The sequence below is a fragment of the Sebastes umbrosus genome, chromosome 1 (assembly GCF_015220745.1).
Source record: "Sebastes umbrosus isolate fSebUmb1 chromosome 1, fSebUmb1.pri, whole genome shotgun sequence".
In the NCBI taxonomy this organism is placed as follows: Eukaryota; Metazoa; Chordata; class Actinopteri; order Perciformes; family Sebastidae; genus Sebastes; species Sebastes umbrosus.
The window spans coordinates 1,882,524-1,894,305 of NC_051269.1; the positions used below are offsets into that span (position 1 = coordinate 1,882,524).

The 11,782-nt window shown below is 41.8% G+C and overlaps 1 long non-coding RNA gene across 1 annotated transcript; it reads left to right on the forward strand.

The window, feature by feature from the left end:
• The first annotated feature begins 10,754 nt into the window (after positions 1–10,754).
• Positions 10,755–11,628, forward strand: LOC119501584. The gene is made up of 3 exons (XR_005209863.1): positions 10,755–10,827; positions 11,314–11,401; positions 11,553–11,628. It is a non-coding gene; the product is annotated as an uncharacterized LOC119501584 (long non-coding RNA).
• The last annotated feature ends 154 nt before the right edge of the window (positions 11,629–11,782 follow it).

Below are 11,782 nucleotides of genomic sequence, written 5' to 3' on the forward strand. Positions count from 1 at the left end.
CTCCACTATTACCAGCTCACCATCATCAGCTGCTTTCTCTCAGACTACCACCAGCTCACCATCATTACCTGTGTTCTTTCCACTACCAACAGCTCACCATCATCACTTGCGTTCTCTCCACTACCACCAGCTCACCATCATCACCTGCTTTCTCTGAGACTACCACCAGCTCACCATCATCACCTGCTTTATCTCAGACTACCACCAGCTCACCATCATCACCTGCTTTATCTCAGACTACCACCAGCTCACCATCATCACCTGCTTTCTCTCAGACTACCACCAGCTCACCATCATCACCTGCTTTCTCCTCACTACCACCAGCTCAACACCTAGCTGTACTGGGTCTTGGTCTCAATGCAAAGATGTTGTTACAGTTTAATAATACGCTCTCTCTGTCACAAGGGCTTCAGTTAGATTCTGAGTTCAAATGGTTGGTTCCTTCTTGGGAGACACATATAAACTTCCCAAACTTGGTTTTATGACATCACAAAGCACTTGTAGCCTTCAATGATGTCATCAAAGTACTCTGAAAATGTTTGATATACTTTCTTTATTGTACACATGTTCATATACAGAAGTACTAACATACATAGACAATTAAAAAAAAAGATTAAAAGAAAAAATAATATTTACTTTTTTCATTTCATTTTCATTTTCACTTTTTTTGTTTTAAGATAATGTTGAAAAGTTCTCTTTTAATTAAACATATGCTTTAATGCATTTCAACTCAGTTTTGTATTATTCCCATTTTTATACACCAAGATTTAAATTTTTACTGCAAATATATATCGGTTCAAAATATCGGTTATTGGTCTCCTTGATTACTAATAATCGGCTATCGGTATCGGTCCTGATAAAAACATATCGGTCGATCCCTAATAAATATGCCGCTTTATGTAAATGTATGTTTATATTTATTATGGGAAATCAATTAACAAAACAATGACAAATATTGTCCAGAAACCCTCACAGGTACTGCATTTAGCATAAAAAATATGCTCGATTCATAACATGACAAACTGCAGCCCAACAGGCAACAACAGCTGTCAGTGTGTCAGTGTGCTGACTTGACTATGACTTGCCCCAAACTGCATGTGATTATCATAAAGTGGGCATGTCTGTAAAGGGGAAAGGGATGAAGCCTTAGCTTTGCCACAGAGCCTTACACAGAAGGTCATGGAGCTAGGTCATTCTATCCCCTGGGCGGGCCACCTAGCATTTCACAAAACCCTCAGTAGGATTGGTAGGAGATTTGTTTGGCCCGTCATGTACACCCGTGTTAAGGATTTTTGCGCTTTGTGTGAGACGTGTCAGCTAACTTAACCTAATGGAGTAGCCCAAGCCCAGCTTCAGCCACTGCGCATCATTGATACACCATTTGACCAAATAGGCATGGATGTAGTGGGTCCCTTGAGAGAAGTTCTTCAGGAAATCATGGTACATCTTGGTAATTTGTGATTATGCCACATGTTACCCAGAAGTCTTTTCCCTCAGGTCAGTTAAAGCCAGGCAGGCTGCCAATTGTCTTTTACAACTATTTTCAAGGGTAGGCATACCTAGAGAGGGCCTGACAGACTGTGGGACAAGACAAACTTCCTGTCCAAACTACTGCAGTAAGTTTATCGGTTGTTAAGTGTGAAGGGTATTAAGACCACCCCATACCATCCCCAGATGGACGGCCTGGTGGAAAGGATCAATCAAACACTTAAGAACATGCTGCGAAAGTTTGTCTCCCACACAGGCTCTGATTGGGACCAATGGCTGCCATACCTGCTGTTTGCCTACCGGGAGGTGCCACAGGCTTCAACAGGATTTTCACCCTTCGAGCTTCTCTATGGTCGCCAGGTGAGGGGGCCACTGGACCTCCTGAGAAAGCACTGGGAGAATCCAATTGCAGATCAGGAGAATGTTGTTGCCTATATAAGGAGCAAATGACGACGACCAAGCCAACCAGAAGACCTGGTATGACAGAAAGGCCAGAGACATGACATTTCATCCAGGCCAGCAGGTGTTGCTATTGCTCCCAACCAGTGACTTTAAGCTGTTAGCCAAATGGCAGGGGCCTCACCAAATCACCAAGCGCCTGGGTAAGGTAACCTATGAACTATACATGACTGACAAATTGAAGAAACATCAGTGTTTTCACGTGAACCTGTTGAAGGAGTTTCAGGTGCCTTCACTGCCGATCCAGCAACCCGTCCAGTAGCAACTCTTAATCTGTGCCCTTGATGGAGAGGAAGACAGAGAGCAGTCATTCCCCACCAACTCTAAGCCGAGTTCAAAAGATGTGTCCCATCTCAAGCCAGCCCAGCAGAGGGAGATAGGAGCATTGCTGGATCCAGAGCTTTTCCAAGAAAAACCTGGTTTCACAACTCTGGTCAAGCACAAGGTCCATCTGAAGGGAGAGGCTACTCCCGCCGGAGGAGCTATAGGATCCCTGAACGTTTGGTACCAGAGCTTAAGAAAGAAATTGAACTGATGTTTCAACTGGGGATAATTGAGACATCGACCAGTGAGTGGTGCAGTCCGGTTGTGTTGGTTCCTAAAAAAGATGGTATTACCTTCAGGTACGTTTGTGTGTTGTATGTGATATGAGGAATGGTATGTGCCAATTGAAGGGGCTATATAAGGCTGGTGAATCTAAGTTGAGGGGTAATGCTAAGGTGGAGGCCAACATGTTTGTATGGTGCAGTGAAAGAAAAATAAAATGTTTTCATGCTGAAACGCCATCCAGTTGTGGACTTCTCCTCATCGCCTCCTTGACCGCTCGGGTTTCTAACACTCTGTCACAAAGGTGTGATCTCGAGTTCGATTCTGAGTTCAAATGGTTGGTTCCTTCTTGAGAGACACTAGTAAACTTCCCAAACTTGGATTTATGACATCACAAAGCACTTGCAGCATTTGATGATGTCATAAAAGCGCCACCCAAATTGATCATCTTGTAGATAGTGCTACAGGCTCACTGCAAGTCACACTTGATTCTGTTGCCCCTCTAAAAAAGAAGTTAATAAAACAAAGGTCCATGGTATAACCCTCAAACACGCAAATTAAAGCAAGCATCGAGGAAACTGGAAAGGATATGGCGTTCCACCAAACAGGAAGAATCTCATTTAGTCTGGCAAGATAGTCTTAAAACATATTGGAAGGCTCTCCGTGATGCCAGAGCAGCCCATTATTCATCATTAATAGAGAAAAATAAGAACAACCCCAGGTTTCTGTTCAGCACTGTAGCCAGGCTGACAGAGAGCCACAGCTCTATTGAGCCACGTATTCCTACAACCCTCAGTAGTAGTGACTTCATGAGTTTCTTTAATGATAAAATCCTAACTATTAAAGACAAAATTAATCACCTCCTACCCTCAACTGGTACCAATTTATCCTCAAACTTAGGAACCTTAGAAACAGCTGTACAACCTGATATATATTTAGACTGCTTTTCTCCCATCGACCTCCACAAACTGACTTCAGTGATCTCTTCATCTAAACCATCTACCTGTTTCCTAGACCCCATCCCAACTAGACTGCTTAAAGAAGTTTTACCCTTAGTTAGCACCTCTTTACTGGATATGATCAATGTGTCTTTACTAACAGGCTATGTACCACAGTCCTTTAAAGTAGCTGTAATTAAACCTCTTCTGAAAAAGCCCACTCTTGATCCAGAGGTCCTAGCCAACTATAGACCTATATCTAACCTTCCCTTTACCTCTAAAATCCTCGAGAAAGCAGTTGCCAGTCTGCTGTGTGACTTTCTACAGAACAATCATTTATTTAAGGATTATCAGTCAGGATTTACAGTGCACCATAGCACAGAGACAGCACTAGTGAAAATTAAAGGACTTGTCTCTGTACTTGTCTTGTTAGATCTTAGTGCTGCTTTCGACACCATTGACCATCACATCCTATTACAGAGACTGGAACATTTAATTGGCATTAAAGGGAACTGCACTAATTTGGTTTAAGTCCTATTTATCAGATCGATCTCAGTTTGTACATGTTAACGATGAGTCCTCCATGCACGCCAAAGTTAATCATGGAGTTCCACAGGGTTCTGTACTTGGACCAATTCTATTCACCTTATATATGCTTCCCTTAGGCAATATTATTAGAAAACACTCCATAAACTTTCATTGTTATGCAGATGATACCCAACTATATCTATTGATCAAAGCCAGACGAAACAAACCAGTTAACTAAACTTCAAGCATGCCTTAAGGACATAAAAACCAGGATGACGTGCAATTTCCTGATGTTAAACTCAGACAAAACTGAAGTTATTGTACTTGGCCCTGAACACCTCCAAAACAAATTATCTAATGATATAGTTACTCTAGATGGCATTGCCCTGGCCTCCAGCACCACTGTAAGGAATCTGGGAGTTATCTTCGATCAGGATATGTCCTTTAACTCTCACATAAAACAAATCTCAAGGACTGACTTCTTTCATCTACGTAACATTGCAAAGATCAGACACATCCTGTGTCAAAATGATGCAGAAAAATTAGTCCATGCATTTGTTACCTCTAGACTAGATTACTGCAACTCCTTATTATCAGGCTGCTCCAATAAGTCTCTTAAGTCTCTCCAGTTCATCCAGAATGCTGCAGCACGTGTACTGACAAGAACTAGAAAAAGAGATCATATTACTCCTGTATTAGCTTCTCTGCACTGGCTCCCTGTAAAATAAAGAATAGAATTTGAAATCGTCCTCCTCACCTACAAAGCGCTAAACCGTCAGGCCCCATCATATCTTAAAGAGCTCATAGTACCCTATTACCCCACTAGAGCACTGCACTCCCAGAATGCAGCAGGGTTACTTGAGGTTCCTAGAGTCTCCAAAAGTAGAATGGGAGCCAGAGCCTTCAGCTGTCAAACTCTTCTTCTGTGGAACCAGCTCCCAGTTTCAGTCTGGGAGGCAGACACCCTCTCTACATTTAAGAGTAGGCTAAAGACTTTCCTCTTTGATAATGCTTATAGTTAGGGCTGTCTTTGACCAGCCCCTAGTTAAGCTGCTATAGGCCTAGACTGACAGGGGACTTCCTATGACACACTGAGCTCCTCTCTCATTCTGTATATATTCATGTCCCATTCATTGTTACTAACTTTATTCCTTCCCGGGAGTCCTTGTGCCTCCTTGTCTCTCAGGTAACCATGGAGCGGGGTTACACCTGGAGCGAGGTTATACCTGGAGCAGGGGTACACTTGGAGCGGAGTTTCACCTGGATCTGGATGTCACCTGGATTGTGGCTGCACCTGCTGCCGCGTCTACTGCCTGCTTGACACCAACTGCTACCATCATTAATTAATTCCGTCTGTACGAGGGACTACCAAGGCTAACGAGGGACTACCAAGGCTTAGTGACAAAGTGGCAGCCTGGAGAATGAGACTTCTGGGTCACTGCCAAAGACAGAAGTTTTGTGTTATTCCCATTTTTGACACCAAGATTTTAATTTTTACTGATGGCCATGACAGTTTTTCCTCGCCAAAATTTAGTGCAAGTTTGGAGCCTTATTTAACCTCTTAGTAGTATTTGTGTCTTCATTCTGGCTTTAAAACTGAGCCTGCTACAACCTCAAAATCTAAACTTGTGTTAAAGAAATTAACGAATTTGCGCTAATGCGTTAATTATCACCTTAACTCTGACAGCCCTATTTCATACCTCTTGTGTCAATGTAATTAGGACCTGAACACCGACAATGTAGGTCCAAGGACTTTATGAACTTCAAATGATAATGATGATGATGATTATGATGATTATTATTATTTATTTATTTATTTGATTGCATTTTTTAAATATATAAATATATTACACTATATACATATATATACATATATATACATATGTATATATATGTATATATACACATTACACTCTATACATATGTATGCATTTTACACTATATACATATATAAGCGAATTGGTTCTAACTGCAGTCCCACAATAAAAAATATAATAAACAAAACAATTAAGTGTTGAAACCTTTGAGAATTAGTAAGAATATGTTATGAACTATTTAAACCCAATGCATTGAATGAGATTGTAATAAGCTAAATATAAACAAAATCATCATTTATAGGGTACGTTTTGTTGGGAACTGGCTATCCCAAACCCTAACCCCTGAATTTCCATTTATGTATATAACACTTTCATTTTTTTTAATAGTGTTGTTTAAAAGGTCTTTTTGATTTATTTTAAACAGAAGTTGAAAGATATAGATTTATTTTGGATTTAATTTTTAAATTAAAAAACTTAAAAAAAAATGTCCCTAATTTTCATGTCACTATTGAAACACAAAGAGTTTTAGTCCATTAGCTGAGCTGTATTTTAGCCACACCCCTGCATTTTTGACCAAGGCCTATAGAAAGGAGGCTGGGTCATGTGTCATATCTTCATGGGTATAGCACATGCGCAGTAAAATCTCGCCTGCACTCGTCGAAGTTGAGCCAATCACGACCGCAGCTTCAGTTACACTGCGCATGTGTCATACCCAAAGACCCATGTCCGCCCGTGACCCAGCCTCCTTTCTATAGGCCTTGTTTTTGACCAAGAAGAGACTCTGTATCCCTCTCCCTCATGATAGCCTGGTGAGTTGTTAAATCCCATCATTTTGAAGTAAATCTGACCCAAAGTCTGAAAATCAGTATGTAACTTTAAGGATTGTCACTAATGAACACATATTCTTTGCAATTTAGTAAAGTTTTTTGGGTTATAATGTAAAATATTATGTTTTTATCTGTATACAGCTGTTGAAAGCTGCATTTGCTAGCAATGTGCTTGCTGGCATTTTTGAGTTATGCTCAAGTTTAGCTGAAACAGTCACTACCGAAACATATGGTAAAGCTTTGGTAGTGACATGATAGTTCCGGTAGTGACAAAATGGATTGTTCAATCATCTATTTCAAGGAAATAAACATACTTAAGGTAATGTTTTTATAATTAATATAAATTGAAGTTATTTAAACATGTAGATAATGCTGATTTCTATTTAAAATCGTAGAGTTATGCAGGGAGGAAGAAGACATTTTCATCAATCAGTTCAACTTTTTTTTAGTTATAATGCAAAATATAATGTTTTTAACTGTGTACAACTGTTGAAAGCTGTGTTTGCTAGCAATGTGCTTGCTGGCATGTTTGAGTTATGCTTAAGTTTAGCTGAAATTGTCACTACCGAAACTTTACCATATGTTTCGGTAGAGACAATTTCAGCTGATAGTGATGATAATAATATGATAGTTTCGGTAGTGACAAAATGGATTGTTCAATCATCTATTTCAAAGAAATAAACATACTTAAGGTAATGTTTTTATAATTAATATTAAATTAAGTTATTTAAACATGTAGATAATGCTGATTTCTATTTGACATTTTCATCAATCAGCTATTGATGAAGCCTCTTGGATGTGAGACTACAAGATATCGAGTGACCTGGACAAATGAGAACCTTTACAGATATGATGCTGAATTTAATATACTGCTAATTCTCAGCATGTGAAATAACTGTTCCACACATAATTATTCCAGTTCTTCAGTGCTTCTTCTTTTGGAGTATAGGAACCCTTCTTACATTACATTAAATACATGATGCAAGAGGCATATTTACTATTAACTCAATGTTTACTTTGATACATTTACAACAACATTTTACAACTAGAAACACAACAAGAGTCCGTTTTGGATGACTGTAGAAACATGGCGTGAAGAGGACCCTCTCCGTATGTAGATAAACCAGGCTCATTGTAAGGTAACGAAAACACAACAATTCTTAGTTTCAGGTAATTATACACTGAAGAAGATATACTTATAATACTATATATAATTTCTGCCAATAGATCCCCCTAGATGCTACACACAGCTCCTTTAAGTAAAATTAAAAATATCATTAAGTCTGTGCAAGAACAACATGTTGCAACAAGGAATTCTAGGTTAAAAACCCTGTTTCAAAACCTTTACAGTATAGAGAAAAAACAATGAAATTAAAACTGGAGTGTTAAAGGGGGAAAAAAGCTTAATTTCTATTTTGAACCATCCAAAGGACATGTGTCGAACCACAATTCATGCCCTCATCCATCTGGTATCTTGGATAAAAAGCTGCTTGATGTGCAGGAAAGGGCACTAGTGCGTCCAGCTACTTTGTTCAGCCTCATAATGATAATTCAGCAGTTTTGGTCTTTTTCAAGCTGCAAATTATCAGCTAAAGTATCCCGAATATATATTTGGGGCAAAAATGGCACGGAAAGCTCTCTGAATAAGTTTAAACTCTATTGAAAGTGCCAAACATTGACATGTCAACAGACAGACATAACTCAATAATGGTTGACAGTATATTTAGAGGTAAGTTAGTGCTCTCAACTTAGAGAGTGTCAGGGTCAGCATGAGAGAGACTGATACTAGTGCCTGTATGAGGGCCAACATGAGGGACAGTATCGGGATCTGCATGTGGGGCTGCATTTAGGCCAGTCTGATGGACAGCATTGAGGCCAGTCTGAGGGACAGCATTTAGGACAGTCTGATGGAAAGCATTGAGGCCAGTCTGAGGGACAGCATTGAGGCCAGTCTGAGGGACAGTGTTGAGGCGAGTCTAAAGGACTGCATGGAGGCCAGTCTGAAGGACTGCATCGAGGCCAGTCTGAGGGACAGCATTGAGTCCAGTCTGAGGGACTGCATTGAGTTCAGTTTGAGGGACAGCATTGAGTCCAGTCTGAGGAACAGCATTGAGTCCAGTTTGATGGACTACACTGAGTCCAGTCTTAGGGACTGCATTGAGTCCAGTCTGACGGACTGCGCAGAGTCCAGTCAGAGGGACAGCATAGAGTCCAGTCTGAGGAACAGCATTGAGTCCAGTCTGAGCGACAGTATTGACTCCAGTCTGAGGGACTGCATTGAGACCAGTGGAAGGTTCAGTATTGAGGCCAGTCTGAGGGACTGCACTGACACCAGTCTGAGGAACAGTATAAAGTCCAGTCTGAGGGACTGCATTGAGTCCAGTCTGAGGAACAGTATTAAATCCATTCTGAGGGACTGAGGCCAGTCTGAGGAACGGCATTGATTCTAGTCTGAGGGACAGTATTGACTCCAGTCTGAGGGACTGCATTGAGTCCAGTCTGAGGGACTGTATTGAGTCCAGTCTGAGGAACAGCATTGAGTCCAGTCTGAGGGACAGTATTGACTCCAGTCTGAGGGACTGCATTGAGTCCATTCTGAGGGCCTGCATTGAGACCAGTGTAAGGTTCAGTATTGAGAGAAGTCTGAGGGACTGCATTGAGACCAGTGTAAAGTTCAGTATTGAGGCCAGTCTGAGGGACTGCACTGACACCAGTCTGAGGAACAGTATAAAGTCCAGTCTGAGGGACTGCATTGAGTCCAGTCTGAGGAGCAGTATTAAATCCATTCTGAGGGACTGAGGCCAGTCTGAGGAACAGCATTGATTCTAGTCTGAGGGACTACACTGAGTCCAGTCTTAGGGACTGCATTGAGTCCAGTCTGAGGGACTGTATTGAGTCTGGTCTGAGAAACAGCATTGAATCCAGTCTGAGGGACAGTATTGAGTCCAGTCTGAAGGACTGCATTGAGTCCAGTCTGAGGAACAGTATTAAGTCCATTCTGAGGGACTGAGGCCAGTCTGAGGGACTGCACTCAGTCCAGTCTGAGGGACAGATGGAGTCCAGTCTGAAGGACAGCATTGAGGCCAGTCTGAGGGGAGAGCATTGAGTCCAGTCTGAGGAACAGCATTGAGTCCAGTCTGAGGGACAGTATTGACTCCAGTCTAAGGGACTGCATTGAGACCAGTGGAAGGTTCAGTATTGAGAGAAGTCTGAGGGACTGCATTGAGACCAGTGTAAAGTTCAGTATTGAGGCCAGTCTGAGGGACTGCACTGACACCAGTCTGAGGAACAGTATAAAGTCCAGTCTTAGGGACTGTTTTGAGTCCAGTCTGAGGGACTGTATTGAGTCCAGTCTGAGGAACATAATTGAGTCCAGTCTGAGGGATAGTATTGACTCCAGTCTGAGGGACTGCATTGAGTCCATTCTGAGGGCCTGCATTGAGACCAGTGTAAGGTTCAGTATTGAGAGAAGTCTGAGGGACTGCATTGAGACCAGTGTAAAGTTCAGTATTGAGGCCAGTCTGAGGGACTGCACTGACACCAGTCTGAGGGACTGCATTGAGTCCAGTCTGAGGAGCAGTATTAAATCCATTCTGAGCGACTGAGGCCAGTCTGAGGAACAGCATTGATTCTAGTCTGAGGGACTACACTGAGTCCAGTCTTAGGGACTGCATTGAGTCCAGTCTGAGGGACTGTATTAAGTCCATTCTGAGGGACTGAGGCCAGTCTGAGGGACTGCACTCAGTCCAGTCTGAGGGATAGATGGAGTCCAGTCTGAAGGACAGCATTGAGGCCAGTCTGAGGGGACAGCATTGAGTCCAGTCTGAGGAACAGCATTGAGTCTAGTCTGAGGGACTACACTGAGTCCAGTCTTAGGGACTGCATTGAGTCCAGTCTGAGGAACAGCATTGAGTTCAGTCTGAAGTACTACACTGAGGCTGTATTCGAAACCGCATACTATACTAGTAGTACGTACTGATTTGGCCAAAATGTAGTATGTAGTATGCAGTATGCGAACAAAAGCAAAATCTCCAGTATGCCAAAAATACCCAGATGACGTACTGATTTGGAAAAATTCTCCAGTATGCATCAGACCAGTCTATCTCGCCTACTGTATCCCACAATGCAATGCGCTGCGACGGTCACTTTTGGAAATTCTTGTAATGGCGGACATGGCGGACGGCAACATCCCGGCGACAGCAGTGGACAGGGAGGAATATAAATGTAAGTACCACTTATAGCATATTATTTTTCTAATTTAATGTAAGGACAGCAATTCATAAGTGCTACTGTCTATCTGTAACGAACGTAATTTGTCCTACTAACGTTAACTTTACCCATAGCAAAGCCGTAACTTTTAAGTTAAACCTACAAAGCTAGCTAACGTTTGATATGACGGAGACAGCAATGTTAATCTTGGTGAGCTGTCAATAAGAAAACAACACAACATACATATCTTAAATCTATCGTACTGATATTTTTGTTAATAGGGACAGAGCAGGACACAGAAGCCCTTTTCCTCTGGAGGACTTCAAACGAAGCCCTCTTCAGTGGGCGGTGGAATGCTGCCCTAAAAGGATTTGAGTGAGTCAAGTGATTATTAGCTTTTTAATAGACAACTTTGCTTGCCTTGTAGGTAGCGACCGTTAGATATTTAAATTGTTGTATTTTCACGTAAACAACTACCTTTTAATTGCTGTTTTTTGACAGAGAGTTTGTCAGGGAGCAGTCTTTGGTGGGCAAAATAGAGCCCACCAAAGTTAAAAGGAAGTGGGAAAACCTTAAACAAAAGTACAAGGTAAGTTTGTGTCCTAAATTGACCATTTAACCTCATAAGTTCTGTTTGACCTCCTAAAATGGCATTGTTTTTCTGCTGTGAGCTACACAATCCATGAGTGCAACAGATGCAGTTGTCATGCCTTGAATGTGTGTGTGTGTGTGTTGTACAGGAATTGAAGGCCCCTAAAACAGGCATAAGCACAGAGGGAGGAGAGGCCACTGCCGCATCCTGGAAGTGGTACTCACTGACCATCGACTCATCCAGCCAGGATGTGGTGGTGGTCTCTCCTCCCTCACCCAGGGAACCCCAGACTGAGGGAGAAACCCCCTCAAAGAGAAGGAGGGAGCCAGAGTGGGTCCAGATTTTGAAGCAGGTCACTGAAAGGGATGAAGAAAGAGA